The sequence below is a fragment of the Mauremys mutica genome, unplaced genomic scaffold, assembly GCF_020497125.1.
Source record: "Mauremys mutica isolate MM-2020 ecotype Southern unplaced genomic scaffold, ASM2049712v1 Super-Scaffold_100472, whole genome shotgun sequence".
NCBI lineage: Eukaryota > Metazoa > Chordata > Testudines > Geoemydidae > Mauremys > Mauremys mutica.
The window spans coordinates 127822-142953 of record NW_025423348.1 but is presented as its reverse complement, the minus strand read 5'-3'; the positions used below and the strand labels follow the sequence as shown (position 1 = coordinate 142953).

At 52.0% G+C, this 15132-nt stretch overlaps 2 non-coding genes across 2 annotated transcripts; one reads left to right on the top strand and one right to left on the bottom strand.

Annotated features, from left to right (window-relative positions):
* Positions 1-4885: 4885 nt before the first annotated feature.
* On the bottom strand, positions 4886-4959 carry TRNAT-AGU. The gene has a single exon. It is a non-coding gene; the product is annotated as a tRNA-Thr (tRNA).
* Positions 4960-13016: 8057 nt separating this feature from the next.
* On the top strand, positions 13017-13098 carry TRNAS-ACU. The gene has a single exon. It is a non-coding gene; the product is annotated as a tRNA-Ser (tRNA).
* Positions 13099-15132: the final 2034 nt, after the last annotated feature.

The window sequence follows — 15132 nt, the reverse complement described above, 5'->3', positions numbered from 1 at the left end:
CTAAGGGGGGGAATAGGAAGAGGGAATGGGAACAGGGACACAGACAAGCCTCTGTGGTGTCAGAGCTGGGAAGGGCGATACCGAGGAAGGAAATTGGAATCATTGCTTGCTGGAAGTTTACCCCAACAAACATTGAATTGTTTGCACCTCTTGAACTGCGGGTATTGCTGCTCTCAGGTCATGCGAGAAGGACCAGGGAAGGGGGGCGTGATGGGATAACCCCTGTAAGAAGTACGTCTTTCAGGGTGTGAAAAACCCTGGAATCAGTATAATTAAGCTGACCTAAGCCACGATTAGATAGTGCTAAATGAAAGGAAAGATTGTTCTGTCAATGTAGCTATTACAGGAATGGAAAACCCCTCCACTCACTGTAGCAACTGTCTACTCCACAGTGCTGTAGCAGTGTCACAGCAGCATTTTAAGTGTAGACAGCCTCAGAGTGAGACCAGGTCTGGCTCTGTGGATGCTCAGGCACTACAACAAGAGCAGTGACAATACACTAATGCTTCCATAGTTGGCAGGATTCAAACTTGCCTGGGGAGACCCCAATGGATTTCTAGTCCATCCCCTTTACCACTCGGCCACAACTACTTGGTGTATAGGTGCTTCACTACACAATGATTCTGTTCTCACTGAATTATCACTTCAAATTGCTCAGACCAGCTCCCCCAGCACACTCCTGGCTGTGCATTAGTGTGTGTCCATGGCTGAACAACAAGGGTTTCTGCCCATTTCCCTTCCGGCTGGAGCATGATTAGAGTGTATTTGTGGTTAACAACATTGCTATAGATTGTTGTTCATTCCCCACACTGACAATTCAGACCGTCCCGTTCCTATTAAAATCTCCACCAGATCATGCCAATAGCCGGAGTCAGGATTTCTCTGGGGGTTGGTGCATGAACTCAGCCTTGCATCCATCCCTGATGTTTCATGGACTAACAACAGCAGCGTAAAGAAAGAGCTGATCCAATATCTCATTGTCAGAGGTGAAGGTGGCCTCGTCCCGTCTGCATAACCATTGCCATTGCAGGAGAGAAGGTTTCAATAGAATCGAATGCCCTGGCTCAGACAAGAGACACAGGGAGCTTTTGCTGTTCATGGATCTGTGCAAAGGAAATTGTGTCTCTGTGTGAAATTGAGGAGGGAAATGAAATGTCCCCATGGTGGCCCAATGCCCTAAGGAATGTGGGCGATGGACTCCGGCTGGGAAATGATTTCACAGGATCAATGTATCGCCCTGATTAAAAGCTATGGCTAAAAGGCAGCCCCTGTTGTTAGTACCTGAACCTGTGTAGGGACGCCCGAGTGGGTATCAAGTCCATTGCCTTAACCAGGGGTAGTCAATTATTTTATCAAGATTCAAATTTCTTGGTCAAGGTATAGTCAGTGTATAGACGCCAGAGAAAATAAGACACTGATGATGATAAGAAGAATATAGAAATATTTTGCCGTCACTATGGGCATAACTATGATAATTGTTTTGTGTTTCACTCTTTATTATGGCACCACCTTCCTTCCCTTTAGACTTCTAGTTTACCAAGGGTAAAACTAAACATCTCTTCAGATACCAGGGAGTGTTTGTGTTCATTCCTGCTAGCTACACAGGGATTTGATGTAGCTGCGTTCAGTCCTCCGGTTCTGTTGGGATAAGTAACATTTCAGGCTGTCACTGAACTGAAGGAGGGAGATCATTTTTTGACAGATTATGCCTCCTCTTAAAGGTGTTTGTCTGGCAGCCTTGGTTCCCAGGTCTCTCCCGAGGGAAGAAAGTTTCTGTACAAAATACCAAACCTTTTAACAGAGTGGAGGGAAAGGCAACGGCCACATGATGAGGCCAATATGTACCACAACATGATTCTTTTATGTGGGATGACATCACCTTTCAATGGGGTTCTCGGGGAAGGAAAAGCAGCAATGGTGAGACTGAGTGGGCTCCTTTCTGGCTGACATGGTGGGCTGTGGTGGGTTTGGGAGTTGCCTGTAAGCCGTAAGTGGACTTGGTGCAGTGAAAACTGCTGCTCCATTCTGGCTGACCTGGGGGCGCCATTGATGACATGGGAGCGGGGGCAGGGCGCTGGCTGTGAGCAAATGGGATCCAGGAAGCCCCAGCCTGCCCCTCCAGGGGCCCAGTCTTCTTCTTCTCTCCTGCCATGGGGAGCCCGGCCTAGAGCCTGCCCAGCATGTGCTGCAGCTTGAGCATTAAGCCTTCCTGTGCGGCCTGTGCTGGAGCTGACCCTGGCCCCCTGTGGGGCACTGTTGGGGGAAATCCCGACTGCAAATAATTCTGGCCACAAGATCAACCCATTGGGTCAAATGGGGCAAGCTGGAGGCCTGGTGCCTTAGTCTGTGGGGCCAGCAGGTCAAGCCATTTTCCTGCATGTGGGGGAGGCAGCCGCTGTGGTTCGCCCTTCGTGCTCCCTGCGCTGCTGCACCCTAAAATCCCTGTCGGCCGGCAAGATGGGCTGGGAGCCTGGAGAGAGGAGGCAAAGGGGTGGCCCGAGCCCCCTCGGCCCCTGCCCCTGCCCAGGCAGCCCACAGAGACCTGATGCCTCCCCAAGTCACACACGGAGATGTGCCAGCAGCACTAAGGCGGCTCCCTGCCCACTCTGCCCCCTCCCTCCCTGCCACACTGCTCCTGAAAGTGGCCGGCATATCCCTGCAGCCCTGAGTGCAAACGCCACAGCTGACCCGCCCCCGTATCCCACTGCCTAGGAGCCACTGCCGGAGGGGAGTGTGTGCCAGTCACTTTGGGAGCTGTGCTGCCCGAGGTAAGCACCTCCACCCCCGACCACCTCCTGCACCCCTACCCCTGCCCCAGCACAGAGGCTCCCTGTGTCTTGAACAAGCACCTTCAAGGATTGGCCAAGAACTTCTGCTCTGTTTCTGTGAAAGAGACACAAAAAAGGGAGCCCAACGGACAAGTTTAGTTCGCAAGCACAAACTGGCAGGGCCAAGCCTGGATCTCTCAGTTACTCAGAAGGCTCTTCAGCCAGCTCTCCCCAAAGGCCAGTCTCTAGAGGCTTTTGTGACATGATGTACTTCAAAATAGCTCCCTGTAGCTCACATAGTCATCATTCATATATGGCTGTGATATGTCCTACCAACCATTCCATGTAAGTTATCATATGAAAAGTCATGATCTGCTGAAATCGGTTATTCTGTCCAAATATGTATAGCATGAGGGTGTGTGAAGTTATGCATTTTGCTGTATGGTTGTTACTGAAATAGGCTATAATTTTGCTAGTGACCCCTGCCGAAGAGGGTGTTCAACAGCCATGAATCAGCAGAGGAATTGTAATTAAGGGATTTCCAATTCAGTGACAGATGCCCAAACACAACACTGTGGGGACTGCTCAAGTCTATGACTCCGTTGCACAAGACCACACCAGGAGGATTCCCCAACCTAGTGACTCAGCAGAGCCCACCCAGACATGTCTGGGCAAGTGTCTTCTAGACACTTGAACTAAGGATATAAAATAGGAGACTGTGGCATCATGTTTTTGCCTTTCTCTTCCCCCACCTATGCTGGAAGCAGCAGGAATCCTGAGAAAATGAAGGTCATCTGAGGACAGTAATCCAGGTTTTAGGGGGAATTCTATGTATTAAGGAGGGTAACATCCAGTAGGATGAGAAAATTGCTTGACCTAACTACTGCCTAGTGTAATAAGGTGTAATGTTTAGATTTTGCTGTGGTCATACAGTGCTTAGTGCTCTGCGTTCTGGCCTCAAGAGCCATGGATGCATGTTGAGTTACGATGACCTTTTCCTTGTCTCCACATTTCTTATGTGCCTCCTTCTGACACTTGTCAAAAAAAACAACTGGTTTCTTTTGGAAGCCTTTGCATTGCAAGGCAGGGCTGCCCGGGGGGGGGCAAGAGGGGCAATTTGCCCCAGGCCCTGAGCCCCACAGGGGCCCCCACGAGAGTTTTTTGGGGCCCCTGGAGCGGGGTCCCTCACTCACTCCGGGGGGCCCGGCGAACTCTTGCGCGGCTGGGCGCAGGAGCTTCTGCTCCCAGTCTTCGCCGGCGGGGGGGGGGTCCTTCCGCTCCCGGGCGGAAGGACCCCCCCCCACGCTGGCGAATTACCGCCGAAGACGGAGCGGGACCTGCCGCCGAAGTTCAGCTCGGTCTTCGGCAGTAATTCGGCGGTGGGGGGCCCTTCCTTTCCGGGACCCGCCGCCGAAGTGCCCCGAAGACCCATGGCGGGGGCCCCCCTCCGCCGAATTACCGCCGAAGACCGGGCTGCGCTTCGGCGGTGGGTCCCCCTCCGTCTTCAGCAGTAATTCGGCGGCGGGGGGGCCCACCGCGGGTCTTCGGGGCACTTCAGCGGCGGGTCCCAGAATGGAAGGGCCCCCCGCCGCCAAAGACCCCGGGCCCCCAGAATCCTCTGGGCGGCCCTGTTGCAAGGCAGAGGCAGTCCTCTCTGTTTCCGCAAAAGATTCACCAAAAGGTGGGAAGAGCAGACACATTTGTTAAGGCACCACTGGGAGCTGCATCCCTAACTCCACTTTACCTGGCAGGTGAGTCACCCAGCTTAGCCACGGTGCGACTCTCTGGGACTTTTCTCCCAACCGCTCCATTTTTCATCAATGACAATCAAAAGGAAGGTGACATGACATGTGTGTGTGAACATCTCCAGGGAATCACAAGGATGTGTGGCGCAGGCTCTCGTGTTGCAGCAATTGCAGTCGAAGCAACCGCCATGCCAATGTCAGTCATAGCAGCGTTTTCATCAACTCCAGGTTTGTGATTTGATTGTTTCCAATGCTTCTCTCCAAAGAAGCCCTTTCCTTAGCAAGCAATGACTTGGATACCAAGGGAGGCCTCTTCTGTTTCCTAGGAAGACACAGGAAAATGTGAGTAGAGGAGACAAAAGCCATACACCAAGACACCACTGGGAGTTGAAACCAGGATCTCCTGTTTACTAGACAGGTGCTTTAGCCAGCTAAGCCATGGTGCCTGCCTGAAAAAAGTATTTGCAACTGTTTCATTTGATTGTTCAAGTCAACACCTGCAAATTCTAAAGTACAGACGTTCCCCATTTCCCTCAAGACTTGCAGACCTTGAGGTGTCTGGCTCTCTGTGCACAGAAAGCCACAGCTGAGTAGACAGAGGGCTTCTAACATGTGCCTCTCCCACCAGTCACTGTGATCATATAATAGTTAGTGATCTGTGTTTCAGTCGCAGCAACCTCGGCTCAGTTCTGAGTCATGGTAACCTTTCCTTCAGCTCCAGACTTCTCATTTGCCACTTTCCATGTGTGGTGGGCTGTCTGCCCCAAACAAGCAGGAGAAAGATTAAGGCAGCCTTGAAGAGGCTGTGCAGAACCCAGCCTATCAAGAAAGGGCTTATTGGGAGAGCCAATCAGGAGAAGGCTTGCTGGAGCAGCCCATATATAAAGAGCTGCTTAGCACAGCAAGAGTTAGTCACTCCTTGGAGTTTGAGGAGGGAGGATTGGCTGCCAGGAAGGAAGGAGCCAGCAGGGAGGGCACCATGATCAGAGTAGTGCTGGGGTAAGGGGTGCATGAGTGACCTCCTGGCTGACTACTGCCAGACTAAGGCCCTGATACAAAGGTGGAGGAAGGTTCTAGGTCTGTTGGGAAATGGTCCAGGGAAACAGATGGCAGGGTTGTAGGTTCACACCTTTTGCCTCAGTAGCCACTGACACAGGTGGCTACACCCTGGACTGCAGCTGGCCACTGAGGCAAGTGTCTGGGTAGAGGACATCCCCCCCCTCACAGCAGGGGGGAGAGAACTGAGTGGGGCACAGCCAGAGGGCTGTGTCCATAAGAGGACACTGAAGTCCTGAGAGCAACAAGGGTCCTAATGATAGAACAGATGGTGACCAGACGCTACTAGATGAAGGCGCACCGGTGAACCAGAGCTAATTGCTAGGATGGTCAGCAGGAGGTGCTGCAGTGAGGCATGCCCCATGGCACCAAGACTTAGCTGCAAGGAAGGCTCTCTCTGTCTTGAACAAGCACTTAGAAGGATTCTGCTGACAGATCTTTTCTTTTTCTGAAAAGAGATACAAAAAAAGGAGCCAACAGACACACTAGGTTTGGCGAGGAAGAACTGGTAGGCCAAGCCAGGCTCTCCTGGTTAGTAGGAAGGTTCTTCAGCCAGCTCTTCACAAAGATCACTATCTAGAGACCTTTTAATAGCCACTGCAGATGTTCACCACAAAAGAGATGCCAAAACGGAGTTCTCCACTGCCTGCAGCCATCACGCTACCAGGAGTTCTGTGCACAGAGAGGCCCCTGCTGGTGGGAAAGGCTTTGGTAGAGACTCTTCTGACACCACCCGTTCTCATATAGTGTTTAGCGCTCTGTGTTGTGGCTTCAGCATCCACAGATGCCAGTTCAATTGGGGGACATTTTTCCTGTCTCCACATTTGTCTAATGGTTCCTTTCAACACTTGTCACCAAAAAAACCTGTTTCTTTTGCAAGCGATGTACAGCCAGGCAAAGGCAGTCTTCTCCATTTCCTCAAAAATCACCAAGCTGTGGGGAGAGGAGACACATTCAGCCAAGCTGGATGCTGAATCTCCTCTTTATTCAGCAGGTGTCTGTGAAGGACATAAATCTCCATCGTGTAGAGGTCAAGAATAGGACTTTATTATACACAGCGATGGCGGAGTGGGCTTATTAGGCTCAGAGACACTGTTAATTCATTAATTACAATAGAATATATAGATTTTCCATAGGTGGGGGAAAGTGACGGGGTAGGCAGTTCCACACCCCAGGATAGGTTTTGCAGCAAGACAAGATAGCACATTAGCCAATGATTAACAGATTAGATAATGTCTCCACCCATGGTCTCAAGTTAGCAAGTTAACATTTCATTAATACGTTGATAAAATGTTGTTAGTATAAAAAATATATATGTTGAATTCTGATTTGGGTTCCATAGGAATGGAGCAACTCCTTTGATTGTCCAACAGGTACATTCCTAGGGGTTAAAGCAAAGAAAGAGTGAAAGTATATGGCAATAAAGATTGTTTTCTGTGTGACTTAAGGCAGGCATTGGTCCCTTGGAAGGGAGGTGGAAGGATGCCATATCTTATACTGACGTGCCAACTTTTCATAAACTCAAGGTTGGATCTGTGGGAAGAATGTCTCCCTAGAGAAGAAACAAACACAATAGGAATAGGGATTCTTTGTTCAGTCTGCAGTTCTGAATAAGACACAATCATTTAGTTCTTAGCTCCAACACCTGGCAATTTGCTGACCAGGCCTATCTTAACAAGCAAGGCTTTCTGTTTACCCAGCTTTCTGTTAGCTGGTCACTATTTGCTAGGCCTCTGGTCCTTGACCATACTCTGGACTTTGGGTCTGGAAAAGAACTGGCACAATCCATAGACCAGGTTGTTATATAAAATGCACAGGGATTTGAACCCTTCACATACAGTAATGGCAAAGTTCTCAGTTCAGGCTTGTAACAGTGATGGAATAAACTGCAGGTTCAAATCAAGTCTCTGGAGTCTAGTCAAAGCTGGGATGGGTCATTCAGTCCTTTGTACAGAGCTTCAGTTTGTAGCAAAGTCCCTCCAGAGTTATGAAGCAGGATTGAAGACAAGATGGAGACGAGGCATCAGCCTTTTATAGTCTCTTGCAATGTGGTCTTTGCTTTCTTTGTCCCAAGGACACTCTGTCCAGCACGTGGCATAGAAAAACCTTGGCGTTCTCTCCATAGGAAGGTCCCTGCAGACCTTGCTGAGTCACAAGGCGTATTATCTGCCTTCTCTCAATGGGGCGATTGTATAGCTGATGGTCCTTAATGGGCCATCAAGCAGGCTAGACAGAACTGACACCAGCTTGTGTGGAGTGTTCCCCGGAAACAGAGCACAAGTTTGAAATACAGGCAGCATAGAGCCAATATTCATAATGTCAACTACAAAAAAATGACACACATCTAGAGATGGCATCGTTATAATCAGCCAATCAGAACCTCTCCATAGACCCCTTACACGACCACTTCCCTGTAATATTGGCTGCAAATATAGAACAGTGGTCGCAATGGTGATCTATACAGTTACAGATTATGTCAATAACGTCACAGGAGGTGACACGGCATCAGTGAGACTGATACTGGAATACTGCCTCCAGTTTTGCTGTCTTCATTTGAAAAAGATGTTGTGAAATTGGAGCTGGGGCAGCAAAGAGCCACCAAATGTTCTGAGGGCTGGAGAAAAATGCCTTCTAGTGAGCTATTGAAAGAGCTCAACCTGTTTAGCTGATCAAAAGAAGATTGAAAGGTGACTTCATTGAAGTCTTGAAGTGCCTTAATGGAGAGAAAAGATTGGGTATTAAAGGGCTCTTTAATCGAGCAGAGAAAGGCATAACAAGACCCAATGGCTGGAAGATGAAAAGAGACAAATTCGTATTACAACTAAGGCACAAATATTCAACAGCGAGGATGATTGACCACAGGAACAAGCTACCAAGGAAAGTGATGGATTCTCCATCTCTTGATGTCATTTCATGAAGACTAGATGCCTTTGTGGGATGTTTTTGCCCCAAAAGTAGCTATGGTGTCCTACAGGAGGCCTGTGATATGCAGGGGGTCAGATTAGATGCTCTAATGGTCTATTCTGGCCATAAAGTCGACTAATTTCTGAAAAACCGAGTGCGGCATTGGGAGCAGCGTCTGATGTTTCCCTGTCTAGCCGGCTTGCTGCCTAGAACGAACGCTCCTTGAGTGGGGTGATCCACAGGGAGTAGCTCAAACCTGCAAAGTGCCTGACCCAGGGGCAGGACATTAGCACAGCAAGGGAGGGGTGTGGCAGTGACATCACAAAGGCCTTTAGCAGGACCTCAGACTATTGGTCCAAGGTGGTGGGGAGGTGGTGACCTCACAGAGAGATGCTGACATCAGCCAGGCAGGACAGGCGCGAGGGGCCAGGGAAACCTCAGAGACCCCTGTGGCTTTGCTCCAGCAAGTCTCCTTCTCCAGGTCTCTCTTTGAGGACTAAGAGAGTATTCGGGTTCACGGACTTGAGCACCAGGAGGAACCTCTTTCGAGTTTTCTCCTTCCCTTGTAGTGATTTTACTAGAAAACAGCCGTCCCTGTTTAGAAGGTAAGAGCCTCCTGGAGCTTTGAAACCTGTTCAGTCTGATCCATCTGTTGCAGGGGAGTGCTCTGCAGCTCCCACTGTGGGAGATCCACCCAAAAATGTGGGGCTGAAATAGTGCTCGGGCAGTGATCCCCACCAGTGATGAGCTGCCAATTTTTTAACAACGGGTTCCCTCCTCCCTCCAAAATTTTAACAACGGGTTCCCTCCTTCCCCCCCCTCCGTGGGGGGGGGGGTCGTGCCCCATCCAACCCCTCATGTTCCTTAACACACACACTCCGAGACCCCTGACCCATCCCCCCCTTCCCTGTCCCCTGACTGCCCCTTGCCGCCCCACCCAACCCCTCCTCTCATTCTCAATGGCCCCCCAGAACCCCTACCCCATACAACTACCCCTTCTCTCTGTCCCTGAGTGCCCCCACCACCTCATCCAACCCTGCTCTTTCGTGACTGCTCCCCCAGACCCTTGCCCCCATTCAATCCCCCTGTTCCCTGCCCTCTGACTGCCCTGACCCCTATCCACCCCCCCACAACCCACCCCCTCCCTGCCCCCTTACCACACTGCCTGGGGACCGGGTCCACTCTGCCAGGACCACGACCGGCTCCGCTGGGCCCGAATCCCCAGGCCGGGCCGGCGCCGGGGCCCGGCCGCTCGGCCCGACTCCCCGGGCCGGCGCCGGGGCCCGGCCGCTCGGCCCGACTCCCCGGGCCGGCGCCGGGACCCGGCCGCTCGGCGGCAGCCACGGGGCCCGACTCCCCGGGCCGGCGCTGGGCTGGAGGGAGCCGCAGTCTGGGACCGGGAGCTGCTGAGCCAGCCGCACCTCCCCTCCCCCTCTGCGCCCCAGCTTACCTGCTGGCTGCCTCCATGCTGCTTGTTCAGGCTTCCCGCGAACATCTGATTCGCGGGAAGCAGGGGAGGGGGAGGAGAAGGGGGTGGAGCAGGAGAGGAGTGGGCGGGAACTTTTGTTAAATTTAGCAGCCCTTAACAAGCGGTTCTAAAATGGCTGCTAAATTTAACAACGGGTTCCCGCGAACCCGCTGCAGCTCACCCCTGATCCCCACCAATGAACTGGGCCATCCTTTGGGCTCTCTGGTGAGAACCCTCAGCCTCCCGTCCTCAGTCTCTACCCTGATTGGCTGAGCAGGGGGTCATTGACAGGGAGGTGACTCAGATCCTTGTTGGTCTCTTTTAAGACCAAGGAAATAAGTCAGAACCAATTCTGTGTTTGATGAATTTTGCTGCTTCTCTGCATTAATGGTCTCTGAGCAGTTCATGATTCTCTCTAACGTTGCAGTTCTCCTCAAATACTTGCTGAATAATTCCTGTCACTGTTGTTGGTCTGGAGCTCATCACAGAGCTCTTTATTCAGGTCATTCAATGTCTGAAATTCAAGATCTGATGGTTAGTTTGCAAAAGCAGCAAAGAGTCCTGTGGCACTTTATAGATGTTTTGGAGCATGAGCTTTCGTGAGTGAATACCCACTTCGTTGGATGCATGTAGTGGAAATTTCCAGGAGCAGGTATATTGAAAATCAGGGCTCTTGGGTCCTATTCCCAACTCTGCCACTGACTGGCTGTGTGACCTAAGACAAGTCAATTCTCCTTTCTCAGCCTTAGCTTCTCCCTCTTTCGAGTAGGGATAATAATGATCCGCTCCTGCCTACCTCACGGTGGGTGGAGGCAGGGCCAACTCTAGTTTTTTTGCCACCCCAAGGAAAAAAAATTGGCTGCCCCCACCCCAGCCCTGGGCTCCCCCCCACAACCCTTTTTGCCCGAGCCCTGGGCTCTGCCACCCCCACCCGCACCCCCTGCCGCCCCAGCCCTGGGCTCTCCTCCACACACACCCCATGCTGCCCTAGCTCTGGGCCTCCCCCCCACCCGCACCCCCCTGTTGCCCCAGCCCTGGGCTGTGCCCCCCCCACCTGCGTCCCCCTGCCACCCCAGCCCTGGGCCTCCCCCCCACCCGCACCCCCCAGCCGCCCCAGCCCTGGGCCACTGGTAACTTGCTCCCAGGGCGGGTCATTCAGCAGGAATTTTGGATGTGCACAGAACACAGACAGGACTGGTTCCCGCATGGTTACAGAACTGCAGTAAAGTGGAACAATTTTCAGCTTGTGTGATTGGAGGAGATCTGGATCCATATTATAAGACTGTCCTCCATAAATGAGGAAAAGTTGAGGTGCCTTTATTATTCTTTGTTTCTATGGGGAATTTGCCAGTGCAATATCACTGTCTTCCTTTTAAACAAACAAAACTAGAAAAAAAATGGCAATGGCTGTTAAAAATAGCAATTCCAGTCCTAAAAACCACTGGGAAGCATTTCTTGCTCAATTTTATCTAGTAGGATGCCCCTGGAACAATGGGAGAGAGAAACCTGCATCACTGAAAGTGCAGCCATGGAGACACCACACAACAGCCTTCCCTAGCAGGGGCAGGGGGGCGAGAAGGGACATCATCGGAGCTCCCTGCATCCAGGTCACTTTCCTCAGCCGGGCTGCGTCAGGGGAGGGCAGAGAGCAGCAGCTTCTGATGCTCCCCTCACAGCCCAGCCCAGGTGGGGAAAGCGACCAGGACACAGGGAGCACGTAGTGCTGCTCCTCGCTCCCCCCACCCTCTGTGGGGCCACGGAGGAGCATTGGGGCAGGGGAGAGCAGTGAGCACCTTTGCACGGCCACACGGTGCCCTTTGACCCCCTGGAGCCCTGGGCGGCTGCTGGGTCCCCACCCCTAAGGCCGGCCAGGCTCCCCAGCACGAACAGCAGAGACACAGGAAGACTGGCCACCCACTGAGCAGAGGTAGCCTGGGCGGCTCGTAATGGAGGCTCGGGGGGGGCTCAGCCTCCCCAAACCTTGTGTTGCCAAGGGGGCAGTGGGGCCCATGACTAGGTGCCCTGGCCAAATTGGCCCCCCCTGGGAAAGTCTCCCCCATGTCAGCCCCAAGGCTGGAGGAGCTCCCACTCCCTGCTATGGCCCGGGGGCTGCAGCAGGGGCACAGAGCGTCTCTGGTCTGGGGGCCGCAGCGGGGCCGGGGTAAAGGAGTGACCGGGTGGGGCCGGTGGGGGAAGGGGTGGAACAGAGGTGACAGTGGGTGGGGCCGTGGGTGGAAGGTGTGGAAGGGGGCGGAGCCACACACAGAAGTGGGGGGGTCATGGTTCCGGTGCTGGGGCCCCCGCACTTGTTCTCCCTTTCCCTGGGCTATGGCATCACTAGCCCCTGCTGAGTGAGTAGGGGTCAGTGGTCTCCAAAATGTGGGGCGTGACTCCTAGGGGGACACAGAGGAAGATTGATGAGGGCACCTCCGGGCCTGAGCCAGCCCCCATGGAGGGCAGGGAGGGAGCCCCACTCAGCCCCACTCTGTCCCAGATCTTCCCCACCCTCAGCCTGGGCCCCTGGCTCCCAGCCCGGCCTCGACCCCCTTACCCCTGTCTGCACCCCTCTCCCCAGCAAGCACCGGCCCCACTCCCAGCCCCGGTTCTCGACCGCGGCTTCCGAGGGGCCACAGCCATGGGTACAAGGGCGCAGTGTGAAATGTTTGGGGACCACTGGGTTAGGGTGACGTCCTCAATCACTTCTCTGCCGTCCAATGAAAGCGATTCCTCCCCCACCCACCCCTCCGTCAGGACGGCCTAGGTATGTTCTGCTGCCCTTCGCTCGTACAGGAAGGAGAATAACATTTCATTGCACTCAATGCTAAAGTGATTTGCAACCCACCACCATCCCAAACTGGTCATTTTGGGGAAGCGGCCCCCTCATGCTGCATAGCTAGGCAGAGTAGGGGTGTCTATGCAAACACGGCCTGTTCCTGAAGTCTTCCCCCAGCTCATCACTAGATGTGAGGGGGGAGCTCATTCAGTCCCTGCTTACGCTTAGTATTGGGAAATGCCTTAGTGTCCCTATCTCTGCCGGCCTTAGATTTCTCCTCCTGTCCCTTTTCTTACAGCTCAGATGAGGTGGCCAAGTGGTTAAGGTGATGGACTACTACTCTATTGTGCTCTGCACGCATGGGTTCAAATCCCATCCTCATCAGAGGCATTTAGTCTTCACCCTCCTTTATAGACAACCATCTCCCCCCTTGGTACAATAACAGACCCAACAATGTTGCCTTTTGCAAACAAAAACCTTCTCAGAAACTCCGACACCCCCCCTTGTTTTAAATAAAATGTCTAAATCCCAGATTTCTAAAAAATTTCTCTAGTTCTGTATTTCATAGTTTTTAATCTCAAAAGGTAATGTTACCTCAAGCTGAATAAGGCAGCACTTCAAAAGGAAAACGTTAGCAATGGCAGGGGAGAAATAGGAAAGGAAAAAGCCCCTTTTCTCAGAAGATACAAACTCGACTCCCTCCTGTCTCTATCACCAGTGGATTTAGCCTCCCTCCTTGTGAGCTGTAAATACAATAAAGAGGAGACAAGGGGGTTTGGCACAAACAAAGGTCAGTGTAGTCAGGGTAAAGGTACAGAAAACTGGGGGAAGAAGGGAAAATGCAAACGTAATGAATACAATGAAACAGCAACTGGCTTTGGGAGCTTAACGCTCAGGCCCAGAAACCCTCCCTTGGAAACCGGAAAACACTAAACGATGTCCCAGCACAGAAACCTTTCCCCCCTGTGCAGGTGCAGCGGGTCCCACGGGCCGGCGCGAGGCCCAGAACCTTCCACTCTCCGGCTGGTTTAGAGCCGTTGAGGAGGAGCACTGGGGCGTCCAGACGACGGGTGGGTTTCGTCGCTGGCAGGGAGGCCCTGTGGGAGGCTGGACACCAGGGATGCAGGACGGCAGGAATGGGGGTGACAGGCCTCCTGTTCCTCAGTCTCACGGCGGGACCCAGGGGGTTCGTTACTCTCCGGCTCGGGAGCGCTGGGAAGACCCGACTGTGGACGGGCCGTCGCTGGGGGGGGGGGGGACAGCCCCGCGCAGGCGCTGAAAACGTCCTTATATCACTTTTGTGGCGGGAAAAGTGCTGAGGAGATGGAACGCTGAGGGCTGGTTTTGGTGGGAAAAACCGGTTTGGACTGGTTTGAGCCTGTGTCCTGATGGTAAACAAGTCCCCTCTCAGAGATGGAGTCCAGGGGTCAATAGTTCATATGCTCCAGATTGGATCGTATTTTAAAGCCGGTGATTTAACATAAGAACATAAGAAAGGCCGTACCGGGTCAGACCAAGGGCCCATCTAGCCCAGTATCTGTCTACTGACAGTGGCCAATGCCAGGTGCCCCTGAGGGAGTGAACCTAACAGGCAATGATCAAGTGATCTCTCTCCTGCCATCCATCTCCATCCTCTGACGAACAGACGCTAGGGACACCATTCTTACCCATCCTGGCTAATAGCCATTTATGGACTTAGCCACCATGAATTTATCCAGACCCCTTTTAAACCCTGTTATAGTCCTAGCCTTCACAACCTCCTCAGGTGAGGAGTTCCAGAAGTTGACCGTGCGCTGCATGAAGAAGAACTTCCTTTTATTTGTTTTAAACCTGCTGCCTATTAATTTCATTTGGTGACCCCTAGTTCTTGTATTATGGGAATAAGTAAATAACTTTTCCTTATCCACTTTCTCAACATCACTCATGATTTTATAGACCTCTATCATATCCCGCCTTAGTCTCCTCTTTTCCAAGCTGAAGAGTCCTAGCCTCTTTAATCTTTCCTCATATGGGACCCTCTCTAAACCCCTAATCATTTTAGTTGCCCTTTTCTGAACCTTTTCTAGTGCTAGAATATCTTTTTTGAGGTGAGGAGACCACATCTGTACACAGTATTCGAGATGTGGGCGTACCATGGATTTATATAAGGGCAATAATATATTCTCAGTCTTATTTTCTATCCCCTTTTTAATGATTCCTAACATCCTGTTTGCTTTTTTGACCGCCTCTGCACACTGCGTGGACATCTTCAGAGAACTATCCACGATGACGCCAAGATCTTTTTCCTGACTCGTCGTAGCTAAATTAGCCCCCATCATGTTGTATGTATAGTTGGGGTTATTTTTTCCAATGTGCATTACTTTACATTTATCCACATTAAATTTCAATTTACTTCATAAACATCTTATTAACCAACTA